Source organism: Macrotis lagotis, chromosome 6 (genome assembly GCF_037893015.1).
Source record: "Macrotis lagotis isolate mMagLag1 chromosome 6, bilby.v1.9.chrom.fasta, whole genome shotgun sequence".
NCBI classification, from domain to species: domain Eukaryota; kingdom Metazoa; phylum Chordata; class Mammalia; order Peramelemorphia; family Peramelidae; genus Macrotis; species Macrotis lagotis.
In genome coordinates this window covers 182,133,725-182,152,317 of record NC_133663.1, presented here as the reverse complement: position 1 = coordinate 182,152,317, position 18,593 = coordinate 182,133,725, and the positions used below count along the sequence as shown (strand labels likewise).

At 35.8% G+C, this 18,593-nt stretch overlaps 1 protein-coding gene across 10 annotated transcripts in view; it reads right to left on the bottom strand.

The window, feature by feature from the left end:
• Positions 1 to 18,593, bottom strand: part of ARHGEF7 (Rho guanine nucleotide exchange factor 7) — a 314,501-nt gene that overhangs the window by 146,626 nt on the left and 149,282 nt on the right. The window lies entirely within an intron of this gene.

Sequence of the window (18,593 nt, the reverse complement as noted above, 5' to 3'; positions counted from 1 at the left end):
TAGGGGCGGCTAGGTGGCGCAGTGGATAAAGCACTGGCCCTGGAGTCAGGAGTACCTGGGTTCAAATCCGGTCTCAGACACTTGAGCAAGCCACTTAACCCCATTTGCCTTGCAAAAACCTAAAAAAATAAAATAAAATAAAAAAATAAGGCCAACTTGATAGCCTTATGAATTAACAGAAGAAAATGCCAGTCTTTTATACACACTCACTCAACACCCAGCTCACCCACAAGGATCTATGACCAACAGGATGCATTCAAAGATTACTTTCCTTCTGCAGTCACTGACAGTCTATCCCAGTTCCCTGCCCTTTCTACAGGGTCCTGCTGCAACAAATAGCAGACCTCAACTCTACTCAGTCACATGAGAAAGAAGAACTGTGCTTCTCTTTTGCTTAGGGAAGCTACTAGTTTAGGAAATTCTGAAACTACAGAAAGTCTGATGAGGCTATAGACCTTATTAACCTCCAATCATAACAAAAACAGCAGATGGACTTCTGCCCAATCAGAGAAGTAACAACTAGCAGGAATTGGGAGGAGGGAACCAGTGTGTTCAAAAGAGAACTGGAATCTAAAAGCCACAAATTATGTTCTTCCAGAAGCTTCTTGGAGTATGAACTGAGACCTGTGAAAAGTAGATTCCCCAACTTTAGAGGACGAATTCCAAATATAAACTCCCATCTCTTCCCATGAAAAGGGAATGAGTCAAAAAATAACCTACAAGGGAACCTGAGGGAAAAGCCAAAAACCAACAAAAATCTCAAGGAAAAAAGAAAACATAAAAATCTAAACACAAATAAATATCAAAATATTAAAATTCGGGGAAATATGTATCTTAAATAATAATGTACACTAAAATATATGAGATTATAAACCTCTCTGACTAAATTTTTTAAATCAAAGAAAACTGAACTTAATGAAATAAGATTCCAAATTATGGATTGCCAAGAGAACATGAAAATGCAACAAAATATTGCTGAATCACTCAAAAGAGAAATAAATTAAAAGGGAATAATTAGCAGAAGCTATGGCCAGCACCACAGAAATAATTAGCAGAACAGAAAAACTTCTGAATACAGGAACGAACGAACACACACATACGCACCCTATGGAAGGAAGGGATGGAGGAAAGAGGGGAAAGAGGAAACAAGGAAAGAAAGGGGGAGGGAGAAAAGGAAGGAAAGGAGGGAGGGAAGGAAAGGAGGGAGGGAAGGAAAGGAAGACTACACTTCAAACTCCAGGATACATGATAGTTATTCTTTTTTTTTTTTTTGCGAGGTAAATGTAACTGTTAAGTGGCTTGCCCAAGGCCACACAGCTAGGTAATTATTAAGTGTCTGAGGTCACATTTGAACTCAGGTACTCCTGACTCCAGAGCCAATCGGTGCTCTATCCACTACACCACCTAGCCACCCCCTAGAGTTAAATTTTAATAACTAACAAACAAAAATAAATTCTATTAAGTACACTAAGAGAAAAAAAACTTTAAACAGAAAAACATTTTTTGAAAAAAACTATATTATTTTGAACCCATCAAAAACTCTTGGGGAGGGGGGGATGGAATAAGATATCCTACAAAGTAAAAGTATTGAAGATGCAATAAAAAATTACTTACTATGCAAGCCAGAGACTAATCATTGAAAAATGATAATTCAATAAAGCATAGGAATATTATTGTAAAACAAAAACGAAAAAAAGATATAAGGAAAATTATCTGACTTGGAAACACAAGGAAGTGACAAATACAACCACCAAGAAAAGAATAAGTAATGAAATAAACACCTCTGGAGACCTCTTTTAAAAGAAAAAACTAAAAGAAATCCACTGGATTACAGGTGACAAAGGTAGGGTATGAAGTAGGGGGAAAAGTAAAGAGGTAATTTTGACTCAATATGGAGAAGGGTTCCCAACTAGTTCCTATATAACACCCCATGAGTAATAATTACTACCCATCCTCAGGAAGAGAAAACAGAACCCCGGAAAGGCAACTGGTATGGGAGGACACAGACAGGGAGTAAACTGTTCTATACAGCAAATGGAAAAATGAGGAGCCGCAGCAGGGGCAAATTAGTCATAGGATCTGGGACACATTAATTTCTACCTTGGTCCAATGCTAACCTAATTAATTCCCTTATGAATTGATAATTCTAAGAGTGATAAGGGGAAAAAGCACAGAAATAGATAAACTAGAAAAACAGCAAAATAGGGGAAAAAACAGAGTGAAAAGCCAAGACCTACAAAGGCAGTAAGATGGAAAACTGATTAGCAGAGAGAACTCAAACTTAGTAGAAGTTTTAATTACCTGAATAACACAAGGCACTGAATCAAAGAAAAAAGTCTAGAAGAGACAGAAAGGAAAGAGAATCCATGAAGAATGTAAGGTAAAATCCTTCTTTGAAAAATGTGCAGAAAAAGGAAAAAAACTAACAAGATTTGCAAAGGATATGATATGGTGAATTAACTATTTAACAGAGAAGAGAAAAAGGAAGCAAAAAGGGGGGAAATTTACATAACGAAATAAAAGGAAAAAATATATCAACAAAAGAGTAACAGTACACTTTAGCCAATCAAACTAAAAAGCACAGAAAATTTAATTTTTAAATAAATTGAAATTTTGAAAAAAGGAAAAACCTCTGGAGAAACACAAAGAATTATCAGGACTTACTCTACACATAGAATTAACTAAACACACAAGAGGATTACCTTCAGAACTATAAAATATTCAGACTAAAAGAACATCAAAAACAGATTTTATATAATCCAATCTCAGAAAAGGAAACAGAACTAATTATAACCTTTGGGGAAGAAAGCAAATACAGGAGGTCATTTATGATCCTGATGGAGAATTCTATCAAACTTCTTTAAAGAACACCACCAATTCTACATTAGAAAATTAAGAAAGGGTGACAAGAAAGGATCGAGTCTTAGGCGCTCTCTGATAAAATTCTTAAGCTAAGGACTCTAACAACTTTCGAGAGAAAGAACCCACAAAGGGACCCAAGTGAGGCAGTTCTCCAACTCAAGATAACCTGGAAAAGAGCAGAAAGGCTCTGCTCCCCGGGATCGAAGGGGCAGCCCACCAGAGGGAAAGAACTTCAGCCTCGCGGAGGCAGCCCCAGGGCACTGGGAGCCCCAGCTCACAGAAGCGGGAAAGTCTCCTGAGCTACACCCCGGGGAGCACCGGGCACAAAGTGGGGGAACAGCAGGAGACCTCTGCCAGAACGAGCACGTGGAGTCCAGCACACAGGGAGCAGCTTGGTCTTTCCCCAGCCCAGATCCAGGAACAGAAGCAGGCAGGCCTATAAGCAGGAGCCTCCAGGGCATGAGCCCATTGAGCAGAGGGAGGGAAGTGAAGAGAGACTGCAGAGCTCTGTCCTCTGCCCCTGAACAGGACTCTGGGGCTCTGAACACATTCAGATACTGATCACAGTCTAGGCTCCCACACAGAACAGTAGCGGCCCCCTCCACCTCAGGCCCATGGCAGATGGGAGCACATATGGTTATTCATAGACCAAGAGGGAGGACAGAGCCTCACACACTGAGACCTTTCTGGGAGTGCCCCAAAAGCTCAGGAAGCACCCCAAAAAACAGGCTTAGGCTGGAAAAATAAGCAAGCAGAGAAAAAAGAGGAACACCATTAAGAAATATATTATCTAGGATCACAAGAAGGATGGATATACTCAGTCTGAAGATGAGGAAGCACATGCTCCTGCATCTAAAGACTCCAAGAAAAACAGAAACTGGGATCAGGCTATGACAGAGCTCAAAAAAAGACTTTGAAAATCAAATGAGGGAGTTAGAAGAAAAACTGGGAAAAGAAAGGAGAGAGATGCAGGAAAAACATGAAAATGAAGTCAGCAGCTTAGTCAAGGAAATAAAAAAAAAATGCTGAAGAAAATAGCATACTAAAAAAACCAGCTTAGGTCAAATGGATAAAACAGTTCAAAAAGTTATTGAGGAGAAGAATGCTTTAAAAAGCAAAATTGGCCAGATGGAAAAAGAGATAAGAAAACTCTCTGAGGAGAACAAATCCTTCAGACAAAGAATAGAATTCAGGGAGATTGATGAATTTACCAGAAATCAGGAATCCATACTTCAAAATCAAAAAAATGAAAAATTAGAAGAAAATGTGAAATATCTCATTGAAAAAAACAACTGATATGGAATGTAAAAATTATTGGAATACCTGAAAGTCATGATCAGGAAAAGAGCCTTGACATCATTTTCAAAGAATTACTACAGGAAAATTGCCCTGATATTCTATTAGCAGAGGGCAAAATAGAAATGGAGAGAATGCACTGATCCCCACCAAGAAAGAGATCCCAAAAAACCAACCCCTAGGAATATTATAGCCAAGTTCCAGAACTCCCAAGTCAAAGAGAAAATATTACAAGCAGCCAGAAGGACACAGTTCAAATATCGTGGAGCTGCAGTCAGGATCACACAGGACTTAGCAGCAGCTACACTGGAAGCTTGTAGGGCTTGGAATACAATATACCAGAAGGCAAAAGAGCTTAGAATGCAACCAAGAATGAACTACCCAGCAAGGCTGAATGTCCTCTTCCAGGGAAAAAGATGGACTTTCAATGAACCAGGGGAATTTCAAAGGTTCCTTTTGGAATGGCCAGAGCTGAACAGCAGGTTTGATCTTCAGATACAGGACTCAAGTGAAGTGTGGAAATTGGAGGAGAGGGGGAAAATATGAGAGATTTAATGAGGATGAACTGCATGTATTCCTGCATAGAAAAATGACACTGATAATACTCATAATAACCTTCAGGGAGCTTTTATAGTTGAAGCACAGGAGAAAGGTGAATTTGAAGATAAAATATGGTGTAAAAATGGAGTCAATAGAAAAAAAGGGAAATATAATGGGAGAAAGAAAAAGGAGAGGGGGAATAGGCCAAGATATTTCATATAATAAGATTTTTCTTTATTGCAATGAGCTGTTGCAATGATATGGAAGGGGAGAGGCAAGGGGGAATGAGGGAACCTTTACTCTCATCAGAGGTGGCTAGGAGAGGAAACAGCATATATACTCAATGGGGTATAGACATCTGGAGTAAGAAGGAGGGGGGAGCAGAGGGAAGGGGTGGGGATGTGAATAAAGGAGGAGAGGATGGACCATGGGGGGGGGAGAGTGGTCAGATATAACACATTTTTTTTTTTACTTCTTGCAAGGGACTGGGATTGGAAGACCTGTCCAGGACCATGGGGCCAGGTGGATTCTGGGCCTAAGGTGTAGTATGGGGGCTCAGAGCCTCTGGGCCCCAGCACCAGGGATCTGTCTGCTACGCCACTCAGCTACCCTACAGCAGAGTCAGAGTGAAAGGAGAGAGAAAATATAGTACGTGGTAGTGGAGAAATAAGAAAGGAGGGAGTTGCAATCAGCAATGGCAACGTTGGAAAAATATGGAAATAACTTTTGTGATGGACTTACCATAAAGAATGTGATCCACACACGACAGAGTTGTTGGTGTTGGAACAAAGACTGAAGCACATTTTTTATTATTATTATTTGGGGGAGGGTGTGGGGCAAATGGGGCTGGGTGGCCTGCCTGGGGCCACATAGCAGGGTGATCTTTGAGTGTCTGAGGCTGGATTTGGACCTGGGTGCTCCTGGCTCAAGGGCCAATGCTCTGTCCACCACCCAGCCACCCCTACTATTATTACTATTTTATTTTATTTAGGGTCTTTTTTTCCTTCTTTTTGGTTTTTGCAGGGCAGTGGGGATCAGGTGGCTTGCATGTCACACGGCTGGGTGATTGTTGGGTGTACGGGGCTCAGGTGCTCGTGGCTCCAGGGCTGGTGCTTCGTCCATTGTGCCACCTGGCCATACCTACAATTATTACTATTTTTTATTTTAATTTTTTTTCTCTCCCCTTAACTTTATTGCTCAAGCAAGTCTATAATTCATGGGGGGGAAGGGAGTATTTTGTTTACTCTTAAACAAGAATATTCTATTAATGTAAAAAAAATTTGTACAAAATGAGAATAAAAAACAAAATAAAAACAAGAAAATTAAGAAAGAATTTTTTATGAGACAAATAAAATTCTAATATCAAAACCAGAAAAGAAAAAAAGTATAAACCAATATTTACTACTTATTCAAATATTTTAAATAAAATTCAATGAGACAACAGCAATTCAGCTAAGAAATCAGCTATACATGACCTTATTTATATTCATAAACAATAGTCCTGAATCAAGAATGTTTAAAATAAGTTGAGTATTTTCTGTTTAAGAAATTGAATAGAGACTGGAAAGGGACACCACAAACCAAAGTTTCTAGGGCTGGGGTATAGGCATACACCTCTCATGTCCAACCATGTGCCTCCCTCTCTCCAAGGTGTCTCAAACCCAGTCATGGGACACCCTGGAGCGCACAGGTCCTCTTCCCATCTGATTCTACCTGGGCTCTCCTCTACCTCTCCAGGTGTAAGATTCTCACCTGCAATTACACCAACATGAAAGGTCTCCCAAGCCCACCTCCTGCAAAAGTAGAAGAGCTGATGGCCACTCTACTCCTAAAGGTCACTAAAACCCTGACTCCTACAACTGTTGCTAACACTGCAATCATTGCAGGTGCTATCACAGTGGTTTTTCATCATTCGGCTCTCAATCCTGATCATCATCATCATCATTTACCTGGATGAGAACAAAGGCAGTTTTATCACCTGTGAGCTCTCAGAAGTCAATGCAACTACAAATGGAGAGTGATTCAGTACAAGGGAAGAAAGTGGAATCCTTCTAGCCTCTAAGTATAAGACTGAAAGCTTAATTTATAAAGTGAAAGATGTATCTCAAGTCAGAGATATGTGGTAATAATGGACAAGTTTATGGTCTTTCTAGGTCAGGATTCAGAAACATGCCAGCAACAGAGACCCAGGGGACAAAGAAGATTCCAATGCCTTTAACTAGAGTTCTATTATGGATCCTAATGTCATAAGTCAAATGGTCCTTACAACTAGAAGTAGTAGGACTAAACTACTGAGTATATGGGCATTTACCCAACAACCTTTTATACTCTTACAGGGTGAGGGAGTAAAATTATGGAAGTTGCCCAATCCCACTCCTAGTTGCAGCTTGTAACTCATGAAGAATGTCCCAAAAAAGTCCCAAAAAAGTTATTTGGCATCTTTAAAACTAGTGCAGCCAGTCTGGAAAGGGGAGGGGAGGGGATAGTGGTAATAATTCAACACTTTAGCTGACCTCACCTGCTGATATCTGGCCATACCTTTTCCTGCTTCCCAGACCATTCTTACACATACACACACACACACACACACACACACACACAGAGAGACAGAGAGAAAGTTTAGGACATATATATGCTATTTTATAAAGAATTTCATCCAAAATTGCTAAAAAAAAAATAAATTTCAATAGGTTCTGGTATTTAAAAGTTTCAGGGCAAACTTTAATAATTAATTCACATATGAAACATTTACAGGTAAGTTAGTTCTTATTATACATATAGCATATATACATTCATACATAAATATATATATTATGTAATTAAATTCTTAAAATTTATCAACAATTGTCATAAAAACAAAATTAAAGCAAATTCTTATTTACACACTGAATCTGCAAATCTATAAGATATAGTTATAAATGGATAGGCTTTTAAAAATATAATTTCCTTAAATGAACTTAATAGATTCAAAGCTTGCAGAAAGTGACTGCACTGAAAGATCACTAAGGATTCTTCACAAGGATCACTAAGAATATTATCATGACAATATTATATATATATATATATATATTATATATGCATATAGGAAAGATGTTTAGATGAATAGTATCATTTATTTCAAGAAAGAGTCACTAAATGCTGTTACAAAAGAAAGATAATTCCCTCCTGAGGAAAGGGTAGACTCTGAATAAGGAGATATTTGTACAATCTGGTCAAGCCAAGGTTAATACTGGAGTTTCCCAGGAGTATTATAACTCAAGAAGCTAAGATAGATGCAGAAAAGATATTCTGACTTGGCAGTCAGAACAAGAAAATAAGAATAAGGATAATTTGAATTTCCTATCAACTTTAAGGAATAGGTCATACAAAGGCTGTTCTTCCTATTGTATAGAATTAAAAAAATGAAATTCATTAAGGTGAAGTGACTGCCTCCACTTTATGCTAGCATATGGCAAGTAAGTCACAGACAAACTTCTGATAGAAACTGTCAAAGAAGTCCAGTTGAGAAATTGGCTGAATAGGCAAAAATAAGAACTCTGGACCACTCAGAATGCAAGACAAATTAGGGTAAAAGTGTTGAGTACCCTCTCCAAAAGTGGGTGCATGTTCTCCCTTGACCCTCCATGACAGCCTTCACCTTCAACAACAGATCTACCTTCTGCACTTGGCTCAGAATCCCCAATAGAGACAGAGAGCTAAACACATGCCCCATGCATCACTATGTCCTGGGCAATAAGAGAAGAAAAAGAAATAATCACAAATAAATACAAGTACAGCAAGGAATGTAATAAGAAATAGATTCATATGAAACTTTTATAGCTTTTTAAACAAGTTGGTGCTAAAGATGGGATATAAGCAAACATTTTGGGCAGATGAACATGAACATAAGCTTGGAGGAGAGAAGAAAATGGTGGACCTGGGAAACAATAAAACATAGGGAAAGAAAAATTCTTATGGAGGAACAGCAGAAAAGAAGTTTAGCTAAGTGTGTTCAGGCCAGAGGGCCTTGAATGATACTGTGAAGTTTGGACTTTATTCTTTAAGCAATGAGAAACTAATGGAAGTTTAAAGCACTTCCTTCAAGAAATTCTAACTAAACAACTTTTTTTTTTCTTTGAAAAGAATTAGATCTGATGTAGGGCAGTCTGAGGGAGAAAACTCCTTCGACCATTAAAGAGTTGTAAGGGTACTGAAAAGTTAAAAAAAAAACTTACCCAGGGTCATAAAGCCAGTGTGTGTCAAAAGTGGAATTTGAACCTATTCTTCCTGATTCCAAATTATATGCACTACTACCACACTTTCTCATTTTTAGCCAACTTGTACTAATCACTGCAATACTGGGAAATAATAAAACATTATCATTTTAATTCAATTTTATTCATTCAATGATATAAATTCAGCATAAATACCTTTGTGGTTCCTAGTCCCAAACACTGTGAGGGGTACAGAAACAGAAGGAAAATAGACTTTTCTCTTGATTTAAAATCTCCTTGGAAAGCTTAAAATATTAAAAGTTTATTATTTATGCTAACACTTTTGACTAATTTAGACTGGCCTTTCCCCAACTGGAATTACTTCTAAGGTTTTGCTTTAACAGTTGTAGCCAGGAATTAAATAACAATTTTCACATGTGACAGTATCAAGAGTTCTTTGGTACAGTTCTTTGGTCATACTGCACACAGATGGCAGTCACAACCAGTCTAGTCATTTTCAAAAATGCAGGACTGTTAAAACAAAGCAGGTCCTCCCCCTCCTTCCTCTTGAGGCAAGGAAATAAAATGGCAGTTTTGCATAATTGTCCCTTGGAGTAGTTAAAATTTTCCTTAAGGTACTTAGGAGAATAGAATCTATCCAGTTTAGCTACATATTATCAAGATTCAGGTGTTGCTTTACATACCCACATTAGGTATGGAGAAACAACACCTGGTAATAGCTCACACTATTGAGACTTGAGACAGCTCATTCCTCTTCATCTGTTTTTTATCACTATACATTCCCTACTTCCTGAGATCTCACAAGCTCTATTACAATTCCTACTTTTCAATATCTACACACTTCCAATCCCATTCTTCACTTTTATTTTCAGAGCATGAAGTTAACATAGTGAATAAGACCTAAACTCAAATATTATCTCAATTACTAGCTATGTTACCCTGGGCAAGTCACTTAATCTATGTCTCAGTTTCCTCATCTATAAAATAAGAATAACATCTAATCCTCTAGAGTTGTCGTAAGAATTGGGAACTCTAAAACTGCAAAAAATAAGATGACAGAAAATATAAGTTCAAGATGAAGTTTTTTTCTCTGAGATTTAACATAAAGGTGGGGGTCATTTGGCCAACAAGATCACCCTGAGCTGAGAGAGAGGGGCATATTTATCCAAAAAGAAAGAAAAGGTGAAACATTAACCTTCTTGGTAGCCTGACTATGAAGGCTGCACAAAATTAAGTTGCTCAAAAGCTCTTTAAAGACCATCATTCTTATACAATATTATTTGATCAAGTGCTATCGCTTATGGTTTTCCAGCACAGTCTTCATTGTCTTGCAAAGTTTGTAATTGACAACACAAAAAAATATATAGTTATATTGCCTCATAAGGTGGAAAAACTACTCATCACTGGAGGACTTTAAGGGGAATCTCATTAACTATTTGTTGGAAAGTCCTGTAGAAAGGATTCCTGGTGAGGCATATAACAGAGTAGAGGGTACCCTTGCACCTCTGAGGCTTTACAATCACTAAATTTCCAGTTTAACAAAGTTATCCTCATTACCACAAAACTGACTGAACAAAGTTAGGCGCTAGAAGACAAAGGGACTACCCATAGAATTTTATCCTTCTCCATCCTCTCTTCCCACTTCCTCTATTACCTGATAGGACAAGACACAGATCAAATTATGACAAAGGTCTAAATGATTTTCACTTTCCCATCTCTCTTTCCTAAGCCCACACAGGCAAACATAATACATCAACGTATTGTGTCTACTAGTGTTCATTGGAAATACAGAAACAATTCCTGTCCTTAAGAATCTTACATTCTGGGGCGGCTAGGTGGCGCAGTGGATAAAGCAACAGCCCTGGAGTCATGAGTACCTAGGTTCAAATCCGGTCTCAGACACTTAATAATTACCTAGCTGTGTGGCCTTGGGCAAGCCACTTAACCCCATTTGCCTTGCAAAAAGCTAAAAAAAGAATCTTACATTCTACTGGGAGGATACAATATCTACAAAAACAAATACACACACACACAAATAAATATAAATTTAACTTCAAGCTGGAGAGCATGTTAATAACAAGGGTGAGGAGAAAAAAACATTTCTTGTAGGAATTGGCACTTGAAGTGTACTCTAAAGGAAGAACAGGTATTCGAAGAAGTGGAGTTAGAGAAGGCATATATTACACCGCTGGGTGAAAACCTGTGCAACTACAGAGGAAGGGGGTGGCATGTGGCATTGAAGAGCAGTTAGCAATTAAGTTTGATGAAAATAATATGGCATAAATAATATGACATAAATTGAAAAAGATCACAGCATCATACAACTGAAGCCAGATGGCCCCAGAGGCTAATCTATATCAATTCACTTATTTTACAGATGAAACTGAGGCTCAGGTAAGTAGGTTTAAAGAATGCCTTTGACTCTTAATTGTTGTGTGACAATGGACAGGTCTGAACTTCTCTAAGGTTCAGATTCATCATGCCTACAGAAGAGATAATAATATCTGTAGTATTTGCCTCAGAGAATTATTAGAAGATCAAATGAAGTGATGTATACAAATTGCATTACAAATTTTTAAATGGTGGATAAATGTCAGTTATTATCAAAAGAGACATGCAAGTTCACTTTACAACTTGTTTTACAGTTTTCTCTATGAGCTACAGAAATAGAACTAGAAAAATGCATTGGGGATGGGTAACAGGATATATAGAAAGAAGTGCAGGAGAAAAACTCTATTTCCAATTCAATAAATCAGTAGGCTACACAAGTATTAGGAAACCAATCAGAACTACAAGACTGACAACTTTTCATTCTATGCAGTAAATTGTTCTGTACAGACTATTTTTTTAGAAAGATTTTATTGATTTTGAGTTTTACAATTTTCCCCCCATTCTTGCTTCCATTCCCCCCCACCCCCGACAGAAGGCAGTCTGTTAGTCTTTACACATTGTTTCCAAGGAATGCATTGATCTAAGTTGAATTTGATGAGAGAGAAATCATAGACTTAAGGAAGAAAAATAAAGTATGAGATAGCAAAATTTCATAATAAAATAATGGGTTTTTTTTCCCTAATTTGAAGATAATAGTTTTTGGTCTTTGTTCAAACTCCACAATTCTTTCTCTGGATACAGATGATATTCTCCATTGCAATAGTCCCAAATTGTCCCTGATTGTTGCAATGAAGGAATGAGCAAGTCCATCAAGATTGATCATCACTTCCATGTTGTTGTTAGGGTTTGTACAGATTATTTTTAATTTTTCCAAAATCTTCCCCCCAAATAAAATCACTATCACTGGAAAACTGTTGAGATGATACACCAACAAAAAAAAATCAACTAATTTTTAGTTTCCCTAGAGATTTAACCTCTCTGGAGTTCCATCTTCTCATTTGTTGAATAATGGTATTGAACTAAATTATCTTTAAGGTCTCTTTCATCTCTATCATCCTATGATTCATTCTTGAAGAAAAATTCTAAGCTAATTGATTGCCTACTGTTTTGTTTTCCATACATTAAAGGACATATATCAGTATCTTCACTTTATAATGAAGCTAACTTCACTATTTTATGGTAAACAAAAATTCTATGAATGAAAGCATTTATGGTTCCTTTGAGAATTTCATTCTGATTTCAACTTTCTTCACATGCTTACTAAACTTATTCTGCATCCTTTTTCATTAAAAGCCACAAATCCACAATAAAACAAAATAAAGGGTAGTTACCTACTGGAACACAAAGGAAAACTAGTTTAAATATTGTCTAAGAAATTCTCATATAACAGATCTTTGTTCTACTGAACATCATTCTTTCACAATAATAATTAATCTCGAGATCCAAATTACAACCAGGCTTCAAAGTACAGCAGAAAATATAAAAAGTTACCAATTTAGGAAGTAGCAATGTGAATAATCATTACATATCTGTGGATAAGCAAACAATAGTCACACGGAATATCTCACATCACTGCTAAGATTAGATTATTACTCATCATCCTAAATTAACCAACTTTTAAAATAAAGTTACCCAAACACTCCCTTTTTAACTGTATAATAGCCATAGCACTATCTGTGGAAACAGAACAAACATAAATTTCCCAATCCTTTTTGAATAAATCCTCTGAAATGACACTGTTGGGGGGGGGGGGGCAGAAGAGCAGTGAAGGAGAGAACAATCTAAAACATACATTACTAATACATGATCTTACTCCTGTCACAAAGTGAGGAAGTATGGATGGTCAGATATTCATTTTGCTGACATATACAAATTGAATAACATCCTAAAACTTCAGCTTCAGCATATCATTTGATAACTAATAACAAATAACCTTATTCCAGGCTCAAAATACACACACACACACACACACACCCCTACCTCTTTTTTATAACACATATTCCTGTTCTCTGCCAGAGTTAAGCAGTCTAAGTGCTTTTTGTGAGCTAATTATATGTTTAGGGAACATAAAATAGTTTTTTGCAATTGGTTTTTGAAAGATCTTCTTCAAAGAATCCTAGAAAATGACTGTTTGAGATTCAAATGACAGAATTATAGGTAAAATCAGAACCAGCAAATAGTGGTCAGCAAAGCAAGAACATTTCCATAATTAGCCACAAGATGGCAAACTATTATCAGCTATTTATACTTGTGGCACCTCAAGTATAAGGTAAATAAACTGTGACTAAATAAATAACTGAATGGATGGATAAAGAAATAAATAAAAGGATAGTGTCTCCACAATAAAGAAATCTGTGACTATGCCTCATTTTATGTTAAGAAATTTGTTCCTGAAAAACTGCTTCTAAATCAAGACACAATATAAATACATGAGAATGTTCCATTTAAAAGAAGCTATGGTATTTCCAAAAATTCAGTTAAATTATGAATGTCTTTTAATTTAGGTGACTTTAAGTTTAAAAATTTTGTTACAGAATTTTCAAATGTAAAAGGACAAGCTGGTGCTACAAATAATTAAAAGTTTCTGAAGAGAGATACAATAACTTCTCATTTTTGGATTTCCAATGGCAATAAGAAAGTTATCAAACTTGGACACAGTAAGCCTTAAGATTGAAAAACTGAGTATAATGAATTTATAATTTAAATCTTTATAACACAACTCTTCTCTGAGAATATACACTAAATATAAAGTAAAACATATGTTATCATATTTCATGTAAGACATATGCATAAACTGGTGGAAAACCATAGATTTTGTAAAGAACACTTCCACAAAGTCAACTGCCAGCCTCTACTTTCAATCAGTAAAAGTACACTGTCATGATGAATATGCATTTTATTTCTTTTTTATCTCAAATGTGCCATCCTTTCCTTAAATCATATTCAAATTACTAAATTTTCATTTAAGCTATTATATCAAGAAACAGGTTGGAGCCTGTTCATGTTCAAAGTGTCTTCAGTTGTATCTTCCCCAAAATTGTCCCAGGATTGCCAACTGCCATAAACCCACTGGAATGGAATAAAATTTTTTTTTTTACTTTTTATGAATAATTAGAAGATAAAATAGAAATAAAATGTTTTTGAAAATGTTACTTAGTTCTTAATTTAATGGATCTCTATATCTGGTAACATCCATTAATCTGATGATGATGGCACATGGCTATAGTATATATAAATCATACAACAGAACATGAACTTGAGTTTCCATGCAAACAAACTTTCCATTAAACTGAGAGTTTACATTAACCCTTTAATATAGGAATCAAAAGATCAGTGTTTTTAATGACCAACTGAGCAAAAACAGAACTTAAAAAAGCCAGCTGGAGGAATCTGTCATGCAAACCACAAAGCTGGCACAAAAGCTGATACAGTTGTGCTTAGGGACTACAAGCATTCTAACAGCTGTTAAGAGTTCTTTAAAAAAAAAAAAAAAAAAAAACTCAAGAGCTAATGAATTCTTGACTTGCCTTCCTGAATATTTTACTTTCCCAACGGTAAATGACATAAAAATGGATACTCTTATTCTAGACATTATTCTGATCAATAATTAAGAACCAAATGGTAAAGCAAAGATGACAAGAATTTTGGAAGAAAGCAAATAACATCTTAGAACATGTGAAAGATAAATAAGGCAATATAAGTCAAACAGTGACAAAAACCCTAGATGTCAGAATTATTGATATATAGAAGAATTGAGATATAGGATAGAAAGAATATGAAGTCCTAAGAGATTACAAGAAGTCACTCAAGAAGAATTGAAGGCATTCAAGGAAGAAATCAAGGGGAGCTTCAGTCATCATTGATTCTAATGAAATTAAAGAAATAAGAAAAGAGATTGTGGCTGAATATACACTGTAATGAATCAAATAGATCCCAGAAGGATAGATGCAAATGATACCAAAACAACAGAGAAACAAAAAAAAATGTCAGTTGGGGAAATTTCAGCAGTAAATGTAACATGAAAAAACATATTAAATGTGATGTGGATAGCCCTGTGATGGCAACAATACACAAATAATGCAACTCAAAAATTTCAGAACTTCTCAGCCTGTGGGACTCAGGACATATTCTCCCTTTATACATTCCCATAATTCGCTGCAATAGGTCCTGACAATGTGTTAAGAGCCTTTCTCTAGAATTCCTAATATTTTATTAACACCAATGGAGTATATAAGGCTATATCAATTATTTTATTTCACTACATAAGTCTATCGCCTTTTCCAGTCATAGAATTCTTATGCATAAATAACGTATAAGGTATTAATTTTCAAGCACAGTAAATATGTTCAATTGTTTTAACTGTCTATACTTATTTGTAAGAAGAAAGAGTTGAAAAAGAGGAAAGTTGATGGGCAATAAATGATGTAAACAGAGAAAAAACAATGAGGTCATGAAAAATGTTTAAAGGGAAACCAGCTCTATGATGACATCCTCATAAGGACAATAGTCATCATTAGAGAAATGGAAAAAAAATATTTCAAAAGAAAACTTACTAAAAAGCTACTTAGATGTGAAAACAAGATATAGAAAAAATGTTCAACTTCAATAACCAGAAAAATTAAGTTGAAAATTTAAAAGACAGGACTTTACACCTATCAAGTTTTTTTTTTATTGTTTCTTTTTGCTTTGGTTTTAGGGGGGTTTTGGTTTGGGGATTTTTTTAGGTTTTTTGCAAGGCAATGGGGTTAAGTGGCTTGCCCGAGGCCACACAGCTAAGTAATTATTAAGTGTCTGAGGATGGATTTGAACTCAGGTACTCCTGACTCTATGGCTGGTGCTGTGCCATCTAGCCACCCCATTTTTTTGTTTTTGCAAGGCAATGGGGTTAAGTTGTATGAAGAATCATTATTTAGACTCAGGAAAGTAAGGGTGGAAATAAAACTAAAATTTATTTAAAGAGGTTACAAGGAAGAGAGAGAGAGAGAGAGAGAGAGAGAAGGAACAGCCAAGCAGCCTGGGTCACAGGTCAAATAAGAATGGTGGCCCTGAACTAGAGTCCAACCCAAGTTTTTATGTCTTGCCTCTCATCCAGAGAGCAAAAAGTGAACTCCCTTCCCCCTTACTGGACCAGAAATTAGGTAGCCAATGAAGCTAAATTTTACATTAAACAATCAATAGTACATCAAGAACAGGGTGTCTCCACCCAAGCAGTCTTTAAGATTACAATTATTTCTATTACAATCATAATCCTCTATTTCTAGTCAATTTACATCTTCACCCAATTTCTACATTCACAATTCTCTTCAACATTCCCCTGTATCAAAATGACTTGACCATGATCACATTGCTAGGTAATTATTAAGTGTCTGAGTTCGATTTGAACTCAGGTCTTCCTGACTCCAGGGCCAGTGCTCTATCCACTGCATTACCTAGTTGCCCCTAAGATATTTTCATGTATTTTTTTTTGTTTATTGTTTTTTCACCTATGAAGTTTTCTAAAAAAAAACACTAAAAACATTTTTAAGCCTTCAATATATCTTCAATGGTAAAAAAAAAAAACCCTTAAAAGTCAAAATTAAAATGTGCCTTAAAATGAGCTTCACAACAAACCTGTGAGGTGGATGTAATTAAACACAATTTTTATAGGTAAGGAAACTGAGAGTTAAAAAACTTTCCCAGAATTACACCTCTAGTAAAGATCTTTGGCAAGATATGAATTTGTCTCCTTATCTACAAGTTCTGCACTATAATTATTATGCTACTTAACTGAAAATTAGCAGACTTTTTTCAGAAGGCCATCTAGAAATTTTCAATAATAAAAAATAAAATAGTTTTTATCAGAACTGTAATTTTATAAAATCACAGATTTTACAAAATCATAGATTTTTACCTCAACAATTGCAATTTTGTAGATGCATTCTCAATCTCATTACAAAACAGAGACAAAGAAGGAATGTTTAAAAATACAATGCTCCAGTTTTAAGCTATAAAGTGTAAACAAACTGTGCCATAAAGTTTAAAACTGCATGAACTCTTGAAACACCCTGTATAAATAAGCATTTATCCAAATGCAAAAACCACTTGATATCAAAACAATGGGGCATTTACTGTATCATTAAAATGGTAACTTGAAGGGTACCACCCCTCAAGAAAAATATAAAAGTTTATAAAATTTTTAGACACGTTAAGTGAAGAGACTATAGATATGTTTTAGTATGTATGCACATATGTATATGAATTTACTCTCAGACTGAATGAAAATAAAAATGCAGACAAATAGAGTAAAATGAAAGAATAAGGATACAGGAGCAACATATGCTGTAACAAACACTGAGAAATTTAACTTTATGTCTATCATAACCTCACTTCTAAATGAGTACTTATTTTTGTTTCTGCTAATTTAATTGCATTAAACTTTTTTTAATTTTTATTTGAAAGACAGCAATAAAGGCAGAAAATTAAGAAAAATATAAAACAGTAGGTTCCAATGGGAATAAGCATCACATGACGAGATGAACTTCTGATAAATTCTGAAAACAGTAAGAAGGGTTTCTTTACTTATGTTGTGAAGAAGGTAGGATGTTGGTCAAGAAAAAAATTAAGGAAAGGATAGACAGGATCCCTGCTTGACTTCAATGACTATGAAACGAGAAGGGGACTTTTTAGTTGCTATTTTGTTTCTCTTTTCTCCAGCAAGAAAAATTATCTTCAGCACCATGCCTCAAAAAAAGTCAACTAAATAAGAAATGAAACCCAAGATAAATCAGGAGCTATCAAAAGACTATACAGCTATCTCAAGGAGATCAAGACACATGGACTGACTAAATGAACTAAATTCCAGGAAAATGAAAATTTTGGAAATGACTGCTAACTCCAAATTAATCATTCTTGTCAAGTCAAAGACTTCCAACCTCATCAATGAAGTGAAATTGTTCTCTTCAATTCTAACAATGATCACTTAAACTGCCAATATGATGGTCTTTTCTCAGTTTTCAACCTACTTGATTTCTTTATATTAGGGACTGTTGACATCTTGTAAATAAATTCAATGCAAAAGAACATTTCTTTTGTATCCCCTATACAAGTTTCCTTACACTAGTCAACATCTGCAAGTCCATATTGTCTTTCTCAGCCATCACAGGAAGTATTAAAAGAGAAATTATTTTAACCTGGAGACCCTTCCTAAAACTTGGGAATCTAAAGCAGTATTCCAGAACCCTAACCAGGGCTAGCAGCAAAGACTTGAGCCAGACACCAAAAACTGCTGACAAATGTACTCTTTCAGGAGAT